The sequence below is a fragment of the Bombina bombina genome, chromosome 5 (genome assembly GCF_027579735.1).
Source record: "Bombina bombina isolate aBomBom1 chromosome 5, aBomBom1.pri, whole genome shotgun sequence".
In the NCBI taxonomy this organism is placed as follows: Eukaryota; Metazoa; Chordata; class Amphibia; order Anura; family Bombinatoridae; genus Bombina; species Bombina bombina.
In genome coordinates this window covers 464,459,747-464,478,996 of record NC_069503.1, presented here as the reverse complement: position 1 = coordinate 464,478,996, position 19,250 = coordinate 464,459,747, and positions in this window count along the sequence as shown.

Sequence of the window (19,250 nt, the reverse complement as noted above, 5' to 3'; positions counted from 1 at the left end):
TATTACTTATATTTTAGCTCTTTATTTCTATCAAACTTAGATGCAGTTATGCTTGGAGTGGCAGAAGTGCTTTACTCTACAGCTTTCAGTATTTCTGCCAGGATCTACTAATTAACTTTAATTAATAGTGACGCTGAGGTTTCCTGCTTCACTGGGAGCTATAGATGACCTCTGATCAGTAAGCATGAGGAGCTTCCAATGCTCTTAGCTAAACTGCATGTAAGCTAAGAAAAAAGGAAAACAAAATAGCAAAAATATACACCGTCTTGATGATTGTTTATGGACTTAGGGAGCTCTGCACCATTAAAGGGATACTAAACCCACATTATTTCTTTAATGGTTCAGATAGAGCAGGCAATTTTAAGCAACTTTCTTATTTACTCCTATAATCAATCTTTCTTCGTTCTCTTGCTATCTTTATTTAAAAAAACAGGAATGTAAAGCATAGGAGCCAGCCTTTTTTTGGTTCAGAACCTGGGTTAAGCTTGCTTATTGGTGGCCAAATGTCGGCCACCAATAAGCAAGTGCTATTCATGGTGCTGAACCTAAAATGGACCAGGTCCTACATTTTAAATTCCTGATTTTTAAATTAAGATAGCAAGAGAACAAAGAAAAATTGATAATGGTAGTAAATTAGAAAGTTGCTTAAAATACCATGCTCTATCTGAATCATGAACGATAGATATTGGCTTTAGTATCCCTTTAATTAGGGGGTGGGGGGAACGAAAAAAACAAAAAAAAAAAACACTTCACACATCTTAGCCACTATACGTTGTCTTTTTTTTAAAAAATAACTCTTATGTAAAGTGTAGACAAAACCAATCTTCCCAATCTGTTTTGCAGCTCTCTGGAGTTGACGCTGTGAGTCGCTTGCTGGGATACTTTTCTGCCATCTAAATCACGGCCCCAGCACTGCTCCACCTGATGGCAGTTTGCACGTCGCCGTGAAACCTGCCAAGCTGGACCCCACAGCTGCACTCCAAGACACCTTGGCCATCAGAGTGCCCCTTGCACACGAGCATGACCATGCAGTCTTAGCCTGTGACACGGGCATTCATGAAGATCACTATGTAAGTGAGGTGGGACAAGAGGATGTGGAGGACGAGAGAACATATAGAGATGCCGGCACCATTACAGGTAAGTTACATTAGATCTGCGGTTAATACATGTCCGTCTGTCAGCTGTTTATTGCTAGTTCTTTTTATGGTCTTCAACAATCCCTAAAGATCAATGATGCTTTATGCATGGTCAGACTGAATTACAGGTCGTTTTTAAAGAGACACACATGCTAAATTTCAGTAGTTTAAACTATGCATAACATTCAACAAAAGCCGTTAATCACTAATGGAATTGTATTTGGTTTCTACAAGGCTTGCTTTATAATCTATAAAGTACCTTCAAGTGTCCTTTATCTGTTGCAATATGTATTTTATTTAATATAAAAACAGTATATAGTAAAATTATAACTGTGTGTAATCAAACAATAAAAGTGAAAAAAGAAATTTTCTCCAACATAGGTGTGTCCGGTCCACGGCGTCATCCTTACTTGTGGGATATTCTCTTCCCCAACAGGAAATGGCAAAGAGCCCAGCAAAGCTGGTCACATGATCCCTCCTAGGCTCCGCCTACCCCAGTCATTCTCTTTGCCGTTGTACAGGCAACATCTCCACGGAGATGGCTTAGAGTTTTTTAGTGTTTAACTGTAGTTTTTATTATTCAATCAAGAGTTTGTTATTTTAAAATAGTGCTGGTATGTACTATTTACTCAGAAACAGAAAAGAGATGAAGATTTCTGTTTGTATGAGGAAAATGATTTTAGCACCGTAACTAAAATCCATGGCTGTTCCACACAGGACTGTTGAGAGCAATTAACTTCAGTTGGGGGAACAGTGTGCAGTCTCTTACTGCTTGAGGTATGACACATTCTAACAAGACGATGTAATGCTGGAAGCTGTCATTTTCCCTATGGGATCCGGTAAGCCATGTTTATTAAGATAGTAAATAAGGGCTTCACAAGGGCTTATTAAGACTGTAGACTTTTTCTGGGCTAAATCGATTCATTATTAACACATATTTAGCCTTGAGGAATCATTTATTCTGGGTATTTTGATATGATTATATCGGCAGGCACTGTTTTAGACACTTTATTCTTTAGGGGCTTTCCCTAATCATAGTCAGAGCCTCATTTTCGCGCCGGTATGGCGCACTTGTTTTTGAGGACAGCATGGCATGCAGCTGCATGTGTGTGGAGCTCTGATACATAGAAAAGTCTTTCTGAAGGCATCATTTGGTATCGTATTCCCCTTTGGGCTTGGTTGGGTCTCAGCAAAGCAGATTCCAGGGACTGTAAAGGGGTTAAATATAAAAACGGCTCCGGTTCCGTTATTTTAAGGGTTAAAGCTTCCAAATTTGGTGTGCAATACTTTTAAGGCTTTAAGACACTGTGGTGAAATTTTGGTGAATTTTGAACAATTCCTTCATACTTTTTCGCAATTGCAGTAATAAAGTGTGTTTAGTTTAAAATTTAAAGTGACAGTAACGGTTTTATTTTAAAACGTTTTTTGTGCTTTGTTATCAAGTTTATGCCTGTTTAACATGTCTGAACTACCAGATAGATTGTGTTCTGACTGTGGGGAAACCAAGGTTCCTTCTCATTTAACTATATGTATTTTATGTCATAAAAAATTTTAGTAAAAATGATGCCCAAGATGATTCCTCAAGTGAGGGGAGTAAGCATGGTACTGCATCATCCCCTCCTTCGTCTACACCAGTCTTGCCCATACAGGAGGCCCCTAGTACATCTAGTGCGCCAATACTCCTTACTATGCAACATTTAACGGCTGTAATGGATAATTCTATCAAAAACATTTTAGCCAATATGCCCACTTATCAGCGAAAGCGCGACTGCTCTGTTTTAGAAAATTCTGTAGAGCATGAGAACGCTGATGATATGGTTTCTGAAGGGCCCCTACACCAGTCTGAGGGGGCCAGGGAGGTTTTGTCTGTGGGAGAAATTTCAGATTCAGGAAACATTTCTCAACAAGCTGAACCTGATGTGATTACTTTTAAATTTAAGTTGGAACATCTCCGCGCTCTGCTTAAGGAGGTGTTATCCAATTTGAATGATTGTGATTATCTGGTCATTCCAGAACCACTATGTAAAATGGAAAAGTTCTTAGAGGCCCCGGGGCCCCCCGAAGCTTTTCCTATATCCAAGCGGGTGGCGTACATTGTTAGTAAAGAATGGGACAGGCCCGGTATACCTTTAGTACCTCCCCCCATATTTATAAAATTGTTTTCCTATAGTCGACCCCAGAAAGGACTGATGGCAGACAGTCCCCAAGGTCGAGGGGGCGGTTTCTACTCTACACAAGCGCGCCACTATACCCATAGAAGATAGTTGTGCTTTCCAAGATCCTATGGATAAAAAATTAGAAGGTCTGCTAAAAAAGATGTTTGTTCAGCAAGGTTCCCTTCTACAACCAATTGCATGCATTGTCCCTGTCACTGCAGCCGCGTGTTTCTAGTTTGATGAGCTAGGAAAGGCGATTATTAGTAATTCTTCTTCTTATGAGGAGATTATGGACAGAATTCGTGCTCTTAAATTGGCTAATTCTTTCACCCTAGACGCCACCTTGCAATTGGCTAGGTTAGCGGCGAAAAAATTCTGGGTTTGCTATTGTGGCGCAGAGCGCTTTGGTTAAAATCTTGGGCAGCGGATGCGTCTTCCAAGAACAAATTGCTTGACATTCCTTTCAAGGGGAAAACACTCTTTGGCCCTGACTTGAAAGAGATTATCTCTGATATCACTGGGGGCAAGGGCCACGCCCTTCCTCAGGATAGGTCTTTTCAAGACCAAAAATAAACCTAAGTTTCGTCCCTTTCGCAGAAACGGATCAGCCCCAAGGGCTACCTCCTCTAAGCAGGAAGGTAATAGAAACCTGCCACTGCTACCAAGACAGCACGAAATGCGGGCCCCCGATCCGGGACCGGATCTGGTGGGGGGCAGACTCTCTCTCTTCGCTCAGGCTTGGGCAAGAGATGTTCTGGATCCTTGGGCGCTAGAAATAGTCTCCCACGGTTATTCTCTGGAGTTCAAGGGGCTTCCTCCAAGGGGGAGGTTCCACAGGTCTCAGTTGTCTTCGGACCACATAAGAAGACAGGCATTCTTACATTGGGTAGAAGACCTGCTAAAAATGGGAGTGATTCATCCTGTTCCATTAGGAGAACAAGGGATGGGGTTCTACTCCAATTTGTTCATAGTTCCCAAAAAAGAGGGAACGTTCAGACCAATCTTAGATCTCAAGATCTTGAACAAGTTTCTCAAGGTTCCATCGTTCAAGATGGAAACCATTCGAACGCTTCTTCCTTCCATCCAGGAAGGTCAATTCATGACCAAGGTGGATTTCAAGGATGCGTATCTACATATTCCTATCCACAAGGAACATCATCGGTTCCTAAGGTTTGCATTCCTGGACAAGCATTTCCAGTTCGTGGCGTTTTCTTTCGGATTAGCCACTGCTCCTAGGATTTTCTCATAGGTACTAGGGTCCCTTCTGGCGGTGCTAAGACCAAGGGGCATTGCTGTAGTACCTTACTTGGACGACATTCTGATTCGAGCGTTGTCCCTTCCTCAAGTAAAGGCTCACACGGACATTGTCCTGGCCTTTCTCAGATCTCACGGATGGAAAGTGAACGTGGAAAAGAGTTCTCTATCTCCGTCAACGAGGGTTCCCCTCTTGGGAACTATAATAGACTCCTTAGAAATGAGGATTTTTCTGACAGAAGCCAGAAAAACAAAACTTCTAGACTCTTGTCGGATACTTCATTCCGTTCCTCTTCCTTCCATAGCGCAGTGCATGGAAGTGATAGGTTTGATGGTAGCGGCAATGGACATAGTTCCTTTTGTGCGCATTCATCTAAGACCATTACAACTGTTCATGCTCAGTCAGTGGAATGGGAACTATTCAGACTTGTCTCCGAAGATACAAGTAAATCAGAGGACCAGAGACTCATTCCGTTGGTGGCTGTCCCTGGACAACCTGTCACAAGGGATGACCTTCCGCAGACCAGAGTGGGTCATTGTCACGACCGACGCCAGTCTGATGGGCTGGGGCGCGGTCTGGGGATCCCTGAAAGCTCAGGGTCTTTGGTCTCGGGTAGAATCTCTTCTACCGATAAATATTCTGGAACTGAGAGCGATATTCAATGCTCTCAAAGCTTGGCCTCAGCTAGCGAGGGCCAAGTTCATACATCAACCATCAGGGGGGAACAAGGAGTTCCCTAGCGATGGAAGAAGTGACCAAAATCATTCTATGGGCGGAGTCTCACTCCTGCCACCTGTCTGCTATCCACATCCCAGGAGTGGAAAATTGGGAAGCGGATTTTCTGAGTCGTCAGACATTGCATCCGGGGGAGTGGGAACTCCATCCGGAAATCTTTGCCCAAGTCACTCAACCGTGGGGCATTCCAGACATGGATCTGATGGCCTCTCGTCAGAACTTCAGAGTTCCTTACTACGGGTACAGATCCAGGGATCCCAAGGCGGCTCTAGTGGATGCACTAGTAGCACCTTGGACCTTCAAACTAGCTTATGTGTTCCCGCCGTTTCCTCTCATCCCCAGGCTGGTAGCCAGGATCAATCAGGAGAGGGCGTCGGTGATTTTGATAGCTCCTGCGTGGCCACGCAGGACTTGGTATGCAGATCTGGTGAATATGTCATCGGCTCCACCATGGAAGCTACCTTTGAGACGAGACCTTCTTGTTCTAGGTCCGTTCGACCCACTCCAGCTGACTGCTTGGAGATTGAACGCTTGCTCTTATCAAAGCGAGGGTTCTCAGATTCTGTTATTAATACTCTTGTTCAGGCCTGAAAGCCTGTAACCAGAAAAATTACCACATAATTTGGTATATCTGTTGGTGTGAATCTGCAGGATTCCCTTGGGACAAGGTTAAGATTCCTAAGAGTCTATCCTTCCTTCGAGAAGGATTGGAAAAAGGATTATCTGCAAGTTCCTTGATGGGACAGATTTCTGCCTTGTCTGTGTTACTTCACAAAAAGCTGGCAGCTGTGCCAGATGTTCTAGCCTTTGTTCAGGCTCTGGTTAGAATCAAGCCTGTTTACAAAATTTTGACTCCTCCTTGGAGTCTCAACCTAGTTCTTTCAGTTCTTCAGGGGGTTCCGTTTGAACCCTTACATTCCGTTGATATTAAGTTATTATCTTGGAAAGTTTTGTTTTTGGTTGCAATTTCTTCTGCTAGAAGAGTTTCAGAATTATCTGCTCTGCAGTGTTCTTCTCCTTATCTGGTGTTCCATGCAGATAAGGTGGTTTTGCGTACTAAACCTGGTTTTCTTCCAAAAGTTGTTTCTAACAAAAACATTAACCAGGAGATAGTTGTGCCTTCTTTGTGTCCTAATCCAGTTTCAAAGAAGGAACGTTTGTTGCACAACTTGGATGTAGTTCGTGCTCTCAAATTTTACTTAGCAGCTACTAAGGATTTCAGACAAACTTTGTCTTTGTTTGTTGTTTATTCTGGTAAACGGAGAGGTCAAAAAGCAACTTCTACCTCTCTCTCCTTCTGGATTAAAAGCATTAGCCGATTGGCTTATGAGACTGCCGGACGGCAGCCTCCTGAAAGAATCACAGCTCACTCCACTAGGGCTGTGGCTTCCACATGGGCCTTCAAGAACGAGGCTTCTGTTGATCAGATATGTAAGGCAGCGACTTGGTCTTCACTGCACACTTTTTCTAAATTTTACAAATTTGATACTTTTGCTTCTTCTGAGGCTATTTTTGGGAGAAAGGTTTTGCAAGCCGTGGTGCCTTCCATTTAGGTGACCTGATTTGCTCCCTCCCTTCATCCGTGTCCTAAAGCTTTGGTATTGGTTCCCACAAGTAAGGATGACGCCGTGGACCGGACACACCTATGTTGGAGAAAACAGAATTTATGTTTACCTGATAAATTACTTTCTCCAACGGTGTGTCCGGTCCACGGCCCGCCCTGGTTTTTTAATCAGGTCTGATGATTTATTTTCTTTAACTACAGTCACCACGGTAACATATGGTTTCTCCTATGCAAATATTCCTCCTTAACGTCGGTCGAATGACTGGGGTAGGCGGAGCCTAGGAGGGATCATGTGACCAGCTTTGCTGGGCTCTTTGCCATTTCCTGTTGGGGAAGAGAATATCCCACAAGTAAGGATGACGCCGTGGACCGGACACACCGTTGGAGAAAGTAATTTATCAGGTAAACATAAATTCTGTTATCCCATACAACACTGCGCACTATAAATAAGGACATGGGATAATATTCAAAAGATGATCTTCTTCATACCTCAAATAAAATAGAGAGAAACTTTCATAGTATTAAACCATATGAGAATATCCCTTTCAGCACAACAGGGAAACTAATCACATGATTTTGAGCTACCACAGCTCTAAGTGATGCGCTCAGTACAAATGTATCCAAGACTGTATTGGTTATAGGGGGTTCCAATATTTAAAAACAAAAACACAAACGTGATAAAAACAGATTCTTTAAAAAGTAAAGACCTTGCAAAATAAAAAGGCAATAAAAGTCTGTCAGTAGCTCAAAATCATGTGATTAGTTTTCCTGTTGTGCTTAAAGGGATATTCTCAAATGGTTAAATACTATGAAAGTTTCTCCAACATAGGTGTGTCCGGTCCACGGCGTCATCCTTACTTGTGGGAATATTCTCTTCCCCAACAGGAAATGGCAAAGAGCCCAGCAAAGCTGGTCATATGATCCCTCCTAGGCTCCGCCTACCCCAGTCATTCTCTTTGCCGTTGCACAGGCAACATCTCCACGGAGATGGCTAAGAGTTTTTTGGTGTTTAAATGTAGTTTTTATTCTTCAATCAAGTGTTTGTTATTTTAAAATAGTGCTGGTATGTACTATTTACTCTGAAACAGAAAAGAGAAGAAGATTTCTGTTTGTGAGAGGAAGATGATTTTAGCAAACGTTACTAAAATCGATTGCTGTTTCCACACAGGACTGTTGAGATGAAGTAACTTCAGTTGGGGGAAGCAGTTGGCAGACTTTTCTGCCTGAGGTATGATGGCCACATTTCTAACACGACTTGGTAATGCTGGAAGGCTGTCATTTTCCCCTATGGGGACCGGTAAGCCATTTTCTTAGATTAAGTATAAGAATAAAGGCTTTATAAGGGCTTAAAAAACTGGTAGACATTTTTCTGGGCTAAAACGATTACTTGCTAAGCATATTTGACAGATTATAGCGCTTTATAGTTATTATAATCTTGGGGATTGTTGTTAAAAAACGGCAGGCACTGTATGGACACCTTTTTCAGATGGGGGCCTTCTCTAGTCATAGGCAGAGCCTCATTTTCGCGCCACTAATGCGCAGTTGTTTTTGGAAGGCAAGGCATGCAGATGCATGTGTGAGGAGCTAAGATCCACTGAAAAAGCTTATAGAAGGCGTCATTTGGTATCGTATTCCCCTCTGGGCTTGGTTGGGTCTCAACAAAGCAGATTCCTGGGACTGTATAGGGGTTAACAAAGCAGATTCCTGGGACTGTATAGGGGTTAAATGTAAAAACGGCTCTGGTTCCGTTATTTTAAGGGTTAAAGCTTTCAAATTTGGTGTGCAATACTTTTAAGGCTTTAAGACACTGTGGTGAAATTTTGGTGAATTTTGAACAATTGCTTCATACTTTTTCGCATATTCAGTAATAAAGTGTGTTCTGTTTAAAATTTAAAGTGACAGTAACGGTTTTATTCTAAAACGTTTTTTGTGCTTTGTTGACAAGTTTAAGCCTGTTTAACATGGCTGAACCATCAGATAAACGATGTTCTATATGTATGAAAGCCAATGTGTCTCCCCATTTAAATATATGTGATAATTGTGACAGGGTGTCCAAACAAAGTAGGGACAATGATGCCACAGATAATAATAGTGCCCAAGATGATTCTTCAGATGAGGGGAGTAAGCATGGTACTGCATCACCCCCTTCTGTGTCTACACCAGTTTTGCCCACACAAGAGGCCCCTAGTACATCTAGTGCGCCAATACTTATTACTATGCAACAATTAACGGCTGTTATGGATAATTCTATTGCAAATATTTTATCTAAAATGCCTACTTATCAAAGAAAGCGCGATTGCTCTGTTTTAAACACTGAAGAGCAAGAGGACGCTGATGATAACGCTTCTGACATACCCTCACACCAATCTGAAGGGGCCAGGAGGGAGGTTTTGTCTGAGGGAGAAATTTCAGATTCAGGAAAAATTTCTCAACAAGCTGAACCTGATGTTGTAACATTTAAATTTAAATTAGAACATCTCCGCGCACTGCTTAAGGAGGTATTATCTACTCTGGATGATTGTGACAATTTGGTCATTCCAGAGAAATTATGTAAGATGGACAAGTTCCTAGAGGTTCCGGTGCCCCCCGATGTTTTTCCTATACCCAAGCGGGTGGCGGACATAGTAAACAAGGAATGGGAAAGGCCCGGCATACCTTTTGTGCCTCCCCCTATATTTAAGAAATTATTTCCTATAGTCGACCCCAGAATGGACTTATGGCAGACAGTCCCTAAGGTCGAGGGGGCGGTCTCTACTCTAAACAAACGCACTACTATTCCCATAGAAGATAGTTGTGCTTTTAAAGATCCTATGGATAAAAATTAGAGGGTTTGCTTAAAAAAATGTTTGTTCAGCAAGGTTACCTTCTTCAACCAATTTCATGCATTGTTCCTGTCACTACGGCAGCGTGTTTCTGGTTCGAAGAACTAGAAAAGTCGCTCGATAAAGAATCTTCGTATGAGGAGGTTATGGACAGAGTTCATGCACTTAAATTGGCTAACTCTTTTATTCTAGATGCCGCTTTGCAATTAGCGAGATTAGCGGCGAAAAATTCAGGGTTTGCTATCGTGGCGCGCAGAGCGCTCTAGCTAAAGTCTTGGTCAGCGGATGTGTCTTCCAAGACAAAATTGCTTAACATCCCTTTCAAGGGCAAAACACTGTTTGGTCCTGATTTGAAGGAGATTATTTCAGACATCACCGGAGGAAAGGGCCACGCCCTTCCTCAGGATAGGTCTTTTAAGGCTAGAAATAAGCCTAATTTTCGTCCCTTTCGCAGAAACGGACCAGCCTCTACTTCTACATCCTCTAAGCAAGAGGGTAATACTTCTCAACCCAAACCAGCCTGGAGACTGATGCAAGGCTGGAACAAGGGTAAGCAGGCCAAGAAGCCTGCCACTGCTACCAAAACAGCATGAAGGGATGGCCCCCGATCCGGGACCGGATCTGGTGGGGGGCAGACTTTCTCTCTTTGCTCAGGCCTGGGCAAGAGATGTTCAGGATCCTTGGGCACTAGAAATAGTTTCTCAAGGTTATCTCCTGGAATTCAAGGAACTACCCCCAAGGGGAAGGTTCCACAGGTCTCAATTATCTTCAAACCAAATAAAAAGACAGGCATTCTTACATTGTGTAGAAGACCTGTTAAGGATGGGAGTAATTCATCCAGTTCCAATAAGAGAACAAGGGATGGGGTTTTACTCCAACCTGTTCATAGTTCCCAAAAAAGAGGGAACGTTCAGACCAATTCTAGATCTCAAGATCTTAAACAAATTTCTCAGGGTTCCATCGTTCAAAATGGAAACCATTCGAACGATCCTTCCTACCATCCAGGAAGGTCAATTTATGACCACGGTGGATTTAAAGGATGCGTACCTCCATATTCCTATCCACAAGGAACATCATCAGTTCCTAAGGTTCGCTTTTCTGGACAAGCATTACCAGTTTGTGGCACTTCCATTCGGATTAGCCACTGCTCCGAGAATTTTCACAAAGGTACTAGGGTCCCTTCTAGCGGTTCTAAGACCAAGGGGCATTGCAGTAGTACCGTACTTGGACGACATCCTGATTCAAGCGTCGTCTCTGTCAAAAGCAAAGGCTCATACGGACATCGTCCTAGCCTTTCTCAGATCTCACGGATGGAAAGTAAACATAGAAAAAAGTTCTCTTTCCCCGTCAACAAGAGTTCCCTTCTTGGGAACAATAATAGACTCCTTAGAAATGAGAATTTTTCTGACAGAGGTCAGAAAATCAAAACTTCTAAGCTCTTGTCGAGTTCTTCATTCTGTTCTTCGTCCTTCCATAGCGCAGTGCATGGAAGTAATAGGATTGATGGTTGCAGCAATGGACATAGTTCCTTTTGCACGAATTCATCTAAGACCATTATAACTGTGCATGCTCAGACAGTGGAATGGGGATTATACAGACTTGTCTCCGACGATTCAAGTAGATCAAAGGACCAGAGATTCACTCCGTTGGTGGCTAATCCTGGACAACCTGTCACAGGGAATGAGCTTCCGCAGACCAGAGTGGGTCATTGTCACGACCGACGCCAGTCTGGTGGGCTGGGGCGCGGTCTGGGAACCCCTGAAAGCTCAGGGTCTATGGTCTCGGGAAGAATCTCTTCTCCCGATTAACATTCTGGAACTGAGAGCGATATTCAATGCTCTCAAAGCTTGGCCTCATCTAGCAAAGGCCAAATTCATAAGGTTTCAATCAGACAACATGACGACAGTCGCATATATCAACCATCAGGGGGGAACAAGGAGTTCCCTGGCGATGGAGGAAGTGACCAAGATAATTCAATGGGCGGAGGATCACTCCGGCCACTTGTCTGCAATCCACATCCCAGGAGTGGAAAATTGGGAAGCGGATTTTCTGAGTCGTCAGACATTCCATCCGGGGGAGTGGGAACTCCACCCGGAAATCTTTGCCCAAATAACCCAATTATGGGGCATTCCAGACATGGATCTGATGGCGTCTCGTCAGAACTTCAAGGTTCCTTGTTACGGGTCCAGATCCAGGGATCCCAAGGCAACTCTAGTGGATGCACTAGTAGCACCTTGGACCTTCAACCTAGCTTATGTTTTCCCACCGTTTCCTCTCATTCCCAGGCTGGTAGCCAGGATCAACCAGGAGAGGGCTTCGGTGATCTTGATAGCTCCTGCGTGGCCACGCAGGACTTGGTATGCAGACCTGGTGAATATGTCATCGGCTCCACCATGGAAGCTACCTTTGAGACAGGACCTTCTTGTTCAAGGTCCATTCGAACATCCGAATCTGGTTTCTCTCCAACTGACTGCTTGGAGATTGAACGCTTGATTTTATCAAAGCGTGGGTTTTCAGATTCTGTAATAGATACTCTGATTCAGGCTAGAAAGCCTGTAACTAGAAAAATTTACCATAAGATATGGAAAAAATATATCTATTGGTGTGAATCTAAAGGATTCCCATGGAACAAGATAAAAATTCCTAGGATTTTATCCTTTCTACAAGAGGGTTTGGAGAAGGGATTATCTGCAAGTTCTCTGAAGGGACAGATTTCTGCGTTATCTGTTTTACTTCACAAAAGGCTGGCAGCTGTGCCAGACGTTCAAGCGTTTGTTCAGGCTCTGGTTAGAATCAAGCCTGTTTACAGACCTTTGACTCCTCCCTGGAGTCTTAATCTAGTTCTTTCAGTTCTTCAAGGGGTTCCGTTTGAACCCTTACATTCCGTAGATATTAAGTTATTATCTTGGAAAGTTTTGTTTTTGGTTGCAATTTCTTCTGCTAGAAGAGTTTCTGAGTTATCTGCTCTGCAGTGTTCTCCGCCCTATCTGGTGTTCCATGCAGATAAGGTGGTTTTGCGTACTAAGCCTGGTTTTCTTCCGAAAATTGTTTCCAACAAGAATATTAACCAGGAGATAGTTGTACCTTCTTTGTGCCTGAATCCAGTTTCAAAGAAGGAACGTTTGTTACACAATTTGGACGTAGTCCGTGCTCTAAAATTCTATTTAGAGGCCACTAAAGATTTCAGACAAACTTCTTCTTTGTTTGTTGTTTATTCTGGTAAAAGGAGAGGTCAAAAAGCAACTTCTACCTCTCTTTCTTTTTGGCTTAAAAGCATTATCCGTTTGGCTTATGAGACTGCCGGACGGCAGCCTCCTGAAAGAATCACAGCTCACTCCACTAGGGCTGTGGCTTCCACATGGGCCTTCAAGAACGAGGCTTCTGTTGACCAGATATGTAAGGCAGCGACTTGGTCTTCACTGCACACTTTTGCCAAATTTTACAAATTTGATACTTTTGCTTCTTCAGAGGCTATTTTTGGGAGAAAGGTTTTGCAAGCCGTGGTGCCTTCCATTTAGGTGACCTGATTTGCTCCCTCCCTTCATCCGTGTCCTAAAGCTTTGGTATTGGTTCCCACAAGTAAGGATGACGCCGTGGACCGGACACACCTATGTTGGAGAAAACAGAATTTATGCTTACCTGATAAATTACTTTCTCCAACGGTGTGTCCGGTCCACGGCCCGCCCTGGTTTTTTTAATCAGGTCTGATGAATTATTTTCTCTAACTACAGTCACCACGGTATCATATGGATTCTCTTATGCATATTTCCTCCTGTACGTCGGTCGAATGACTGGGGTAGGCGGAGCCTAGGAGGGATCATATGACCAGCTTTGCTGGGCTCTTTGCCATTTCCTGTTGGGGAAGAGAATATTCCCACAAGTAAGGATGACGCCGTGGACCGGACACACCGTTGGAGAAAGTAATTTATCAGGTAAGCATAAATTCTGTTTTCTCTCTATTTTCTTTGAGGTACGAAGATCACCATTGTTTTTAATAAGGTCTGCTTCTGACTCTGTTAGCTAGGATGAGCTGTGCATGCGCATTTCGTTCACATTGAAAACAAGTAGACGCCTTTATAAACAGTGAATGTTATAGGAAATTGCTATTCACTGTGTACTCGGAGCGCGGCCAGAAAAGTAGGCTGTACTGCTCACCTTAACTTAACAATTAGATCTTGGGCGACTAGATTCATTTCAGTTATGTCAGATTGTACAGAAAAAATGGTATTATAATAATGCAGCACCAACAATATTTAAAAATAAATAATGTTTGGTACTTGCTGTATTTACAACTCAATAAGTAATTCCCTATACATAATGAAAATGTTTGTATTGCACTTTCATTATTTATAATTTCTTCATTTCTTTCTCTCCTACCAGGAGGGGCAAAGTTTCCCAAACCTCAAAATGCCTATAAATACACCCCTCACCACACCCACAATTCAGTTTTACAAACTTCTGTGATATGCGCTTCTTAGCATTTTGAAGCCCGATTCCTCTCAGAGTACAGTGAATGTCAGAGGGATGTGAAGGGAGTATCACCTATTGAATTCTATGGTTTTCCTCGCGGGAAATCTTTTCATAGGTTCTCTGTTATCGGTCATAGAGATTCACCTCCTACCTCCCTTTTCAGATCGATGATATACTCTCATATTCCATTACCTCTACTGATAACGGTTTCTGTACTGGTTTGGCTATCTGCTATATGTGGATGGGTGTCTTTCGGTAAGTATGTTTTTATTTCTTAAAGACACTCTCAGCTATGGTTTGGCCCTTTATGTATTAATGTAAAGTTCTAAATATATGTATTGTACTTATATTTGCCATGAGTCAGGTTTATGTATATTTCATTTTGCAGACTATCAGTTTCAAAATTGGGAAAAACATATTTAGGAAGTTATTTTTTCTTACCTGGGGTATAGTCTATTCTTCAAAATTGACTGTTTTCATTAATTTTCGCGGGCAAAATTTAGGCTTGCGAGGCCGCAAAATGCTGATATTTATTGCGTCATACTTGGCTCGATAATTTTTGTGGCGCGAAGGTACGTTTGACGCAAATTCATAATTTCCTTGCACAAGGTTGCGTCTGCCATGACGCGAGTTGCGTCATTTCTGGATGTTGTTAGCGCTAAAAAAAATTATTTTGCGTTGCACATCATACTTGGCGCCAAATAATTTTATTATTTAAACCCCACTTCCTATATGCCTCTTGCCTTTTTCTATGCTCAGAGGGCTATGCTGTTTGCATTTTTTCCCATTCCTGAAACTGCCATATAAGGAAATTGATACTTTTGCTTTATATGTTGTTTTTTCTCTTACATTTGCAAGATGTCTCAATCTGATCCTGTCTCAGAAACCACTGTTGGATCCCTGATGCCTGATAACGGTTCTACCAAAGCTAAGTTTATCTGTTGTAAATTAGCAGAGATTATATCTCCAGCTGTAGTATGTAACAGTTGTCATAATAAGCTTTTACATGCAGAGAATGTATCCATCAGTACTAGTACAATGCCTGTTGTTCCTTCAACATCTAATGTACATGATATCCCTGTGAATATAAAAGATTGTATTGCTGATGCGATTCAGAAGACTTTGTCTGCCATTCCGCCTTCTAATAAACGTAAAAGGTCTTTTAAAACTTATCATAAAGATGATGAATTTTCAAATGACCGAAAACATACTGAATTATCCTCTTCTGATGAGGATCTATCTGATTTAGAAGATCCTACCTCAGATATTGACACTGATAAATCTACTTATCTCTTTAAGATGGAGTATATTAGTTCCTTGTTGAAAGAAGTGTTAATTACTTTGGATATTGAGGAAACTAGTCCTCTTGATATTCAAACTAGTAAACGTTTAAATTCTGTTTATAAACCTCCTGTAGTTACTCCAGAGGTTTTTCCAGTTCCTGATGCTATATCTGATATGATTTCAAAGGAATGGTATAGGCCTGGTACTTCTTTTATTCCTTATTCTAGGTTTAAAAAGTTGTATCCTTTGCCAGCAGCCAGATTGGAGTTTTGGGAAAAAATCCCCAAAGTTGATGGGGTATTTCTACTCTTGCCAAACGTACTACTATCCCTATGGAAGATAGTACTTCCTTTAAGGATCCTTTAGATAGGAAACTTGAAATCTTATCTAAGGAAAGCTTATTTATTTTCTGGCTATTTTCTCAGGCCTGCAATTTCTATAGCTGATGTTGCAGCTGCATAAACCTTCTGGTTGGAAAGCTTAGCGCAACAGGAAACAGATTCTGATTTTTCTAGCATTGTTCGCTTGCTTCAACATGCTAATCATTTTATCTGTGATGCTATTTTTGATATCATCAAAATTGATGTTAAATCTATGTCTTTAGCTATTTTAGCTAGAAGGGCTTTGTGGCTCAAATATTGGAATGCTGACATGGTATCTAAGTCTAGATTACTATCTCTTTCTTTCCAATTTAACAATTTATTTGGTTCTCAGTTGGATTCCATTATTTCAACTGTTACTGGGGGGGAAGGGAGTTTTTTTTTACCTCAGGATAAAAGATCTAAAGGTAAATCTAAAGCTTCTAATTGTTTTCGTTCTTTTCGACAGAATAAGGAACAGAAACCAAATCCTTCCCCCAAGCAATCTGGTTCCAATTGGAAGCCCCCAAGTCTGCATGATGGTGCGGCCCCCATTCCAGTTCAGCTGGTGGGGGGCAGATTAAAATGTTTCCAGAACATTTGTGCAGATTTTGTCCAAAATCATTGGATTCAGAGCATTGTCTCTCAAGGGTATTGAATAGGATTCAGAATAAGACCTCCAGTGAGAAGATTTTTTCTCTCACACGTTCTAGCAAATCCAGTGAAGGCTCAGGCTTTTCTAAAGTGTGTTTCAGATCTAGAGCTTTCAGGGGTAATCATACCAGTTCCGTTTCAGGAACAGGGTCTGGGGTTTTATTTAAATAACATAATTTATGTAAGAACTTATCTGATAAATTCATTTCTTTCATATTAGCAAGAGTCAATGAGCTAGTGACGTATGGGATATACATTCCTACCAGGAGGGGCAAAGTTTCCCAAACCTCAAAATGCCTATAAATACACCCCTCACCACACCCACAATTCAGTTTAACGAATAGCCAAGAAGTGGGGTGATAAAAAAGTGCGAAAGCATATAAAATAAGGAATTGGAATAATTGTGCTTTATACAAAATCATAACCACCACAAAAAAAGGGCGGGCCTCATGGACTCTTGCTAATATGAAAGAAATGAATTTATCAGGTAAGTTCTTACATAAATTATGTTTTCTTTCATGTAATTAGCAAGAGTCCATGAGCTAGTGACGTATGGGATAATGACTACCCAAGATGTGGATCTTTCCACACAAGAGTCACTAGAGAGGGAGGGATAAAATAAAGACAGCCAATTCCTGCTGAAAATAATCCACACCCAAAATAAAGTTTAACGAAAAACATAAGCAGAAGATTCAAACTGAAACCGCTGCCTGAAGTACTTTTCTACCAAAAACTGCTTCAGAAGAAGAAAATACATCAAAATGGTAGAATTTAGTAAAAGTATGCAAAGAGGACCAAGTTGCTGCTTTGCAGATCTGGTCAACCGAAGCTTCATTCCTAAACGCCCAGGAAGTAGAAACTGACCTAGTAGAATGAGCTGTAATTCTCTGAGGCGGAGTTTTACCCGACTCAACATAGGCAAGATGAATTAAAGATTTCAACCAAGATGCCAAAGAAATGGCAGAAGCTTTCTGACCTTTTCTAGAACCGGAAAAGATAACAAATAGACTAGAAGTCTTACGAAAAGATTTCGTAGCTTCAACATAATATTTCAAAGCTCTAACAACATCCAAAGAATGCAACGATTTCTCCTTAGAATTCTTAGGATTAGGACATAATGAAGGAACCACAATTCTCTACTAATGTTGTTGGAATTCACAACTTTAGGTAAAAATTCAAAAGAAGTTCGCAACACCGCCTTATCCTGATGAAAAATCAGAAAAGGAGACTCACAAGAAAGAACAGATAATTCAGAAACTCTTCTGGCAGAAGAGATGGCCAAAAGGAACAAAACTTTCCAAGAAAGTAATTTAATGTCCAATGAATGCATAGGTTCAAACGGAGGAGCTTGAAGAGCTCCCAGAACCAAATTCAAACTCCAAGGAGGAGAAATTGACTTAATGACAGGTTTTATACGAACCAAAGCTTGTACAAAACAATGAATATCAGGAAGAATAGCAATCTTTCTGTGAAAAAGAACAGAAAGAGCAGAGATTTGTCCTTTCAAAGAACTTGCGGACAAACCCTTATCTAAACCATCCTGAAGAAACTGTAAAATTCTCGGTATTCTAAAAGAATGCCAGGAAAAATGATGAGAAAGACACCAAGAAATATAAGTCTTCCAGACTCTATAATATATCTCTCGAGATACAGATTTACGAGCCTGTAACATAGTATTAATCACAGAGTCAGAGAAACCTCTTTGACCAAGAATCAAGCGTTCAATCTCCATACCTTTAAATTTAAGGATTTCAGATCCTGATGGAAAAAAGGACCTTGTGACAGAAGGTCTGGTCTTAACGGAAGAGTCCACGGTTGGCAAGAGGCCATCCGGACAAGATCCGCATACCAAAACCTGTGAGGCCATGCCGGAGCTACCAGCAGAACAAACGAGCATTCCTTCAGAATCTTGGAGATTACTCTTGGAAGAAGAACTAGAGGCGGAAAGATATAGGCAGGATGATACTTCCAAGGAAGAGATAATGCATCCACTGCCTCCGCCTGAGGATCCCGGGATCTGGACAGATACCTGGGAAGTTTCTTGTTTAGATGGGACGCCATCAGATCTATTTCTGGAAGTTCCCACATTTGAACAATCTGAAGAAATACCTCTGGGTGAAGAGACCATTCGCCCGGATGCAACGTTTGGCGACTGAGATAATCCGCTTCCCAATTGTCTACACCTGGGATATGAACCGCAGAGATTAGACAGGAGCTGGATTCCGCCCAAACCAAAATTCGAGATACTTCTTTCATAGCCAGAGGACTGTGAGTCCCTCCTTGATGATTGAAGTATGCCACAGTTGTGACATTGTCTGTCTGAAAACAAATGAACGATTCTCTCTTCAGAAGAGGCCAAAACTGAAGAGCTCTGAAAATTGCACGGAGTTCCAAAATATTGATCGGTAATCTCACCTCCTGAGATTCCCAAACTCCTTGTGCCGTCAGAGATCCCCACACAGCTCCCCAACCTGTGAGACTTGCATCTGTTGAAATTACAGTCCAAGTCGGAAGCACAAAAGAAGCCCCCTGAATTAAACAATGGTGATCTGTCCACCATGTTAGAGAGTGTCGAACAATCGGTTTTAAAGATATTAATTGAGATATCTTCGTGAAATCCTTGCACCATTGCTTCAGCATACAGAGCTGAAGAGGTCGCATGTGAAAACGAGCAAAGGGGATCGCGTCCGATGCAGCAGTCATAAGACCTAGAATTTCCATGCATAAGGCTACCGAAGGGAATGATTGTGACTGAAGGTTTCGACAAGCTGCAATCAACTTTAGACGTCTCTTGTCTGTTAAAGATAGAGTCATG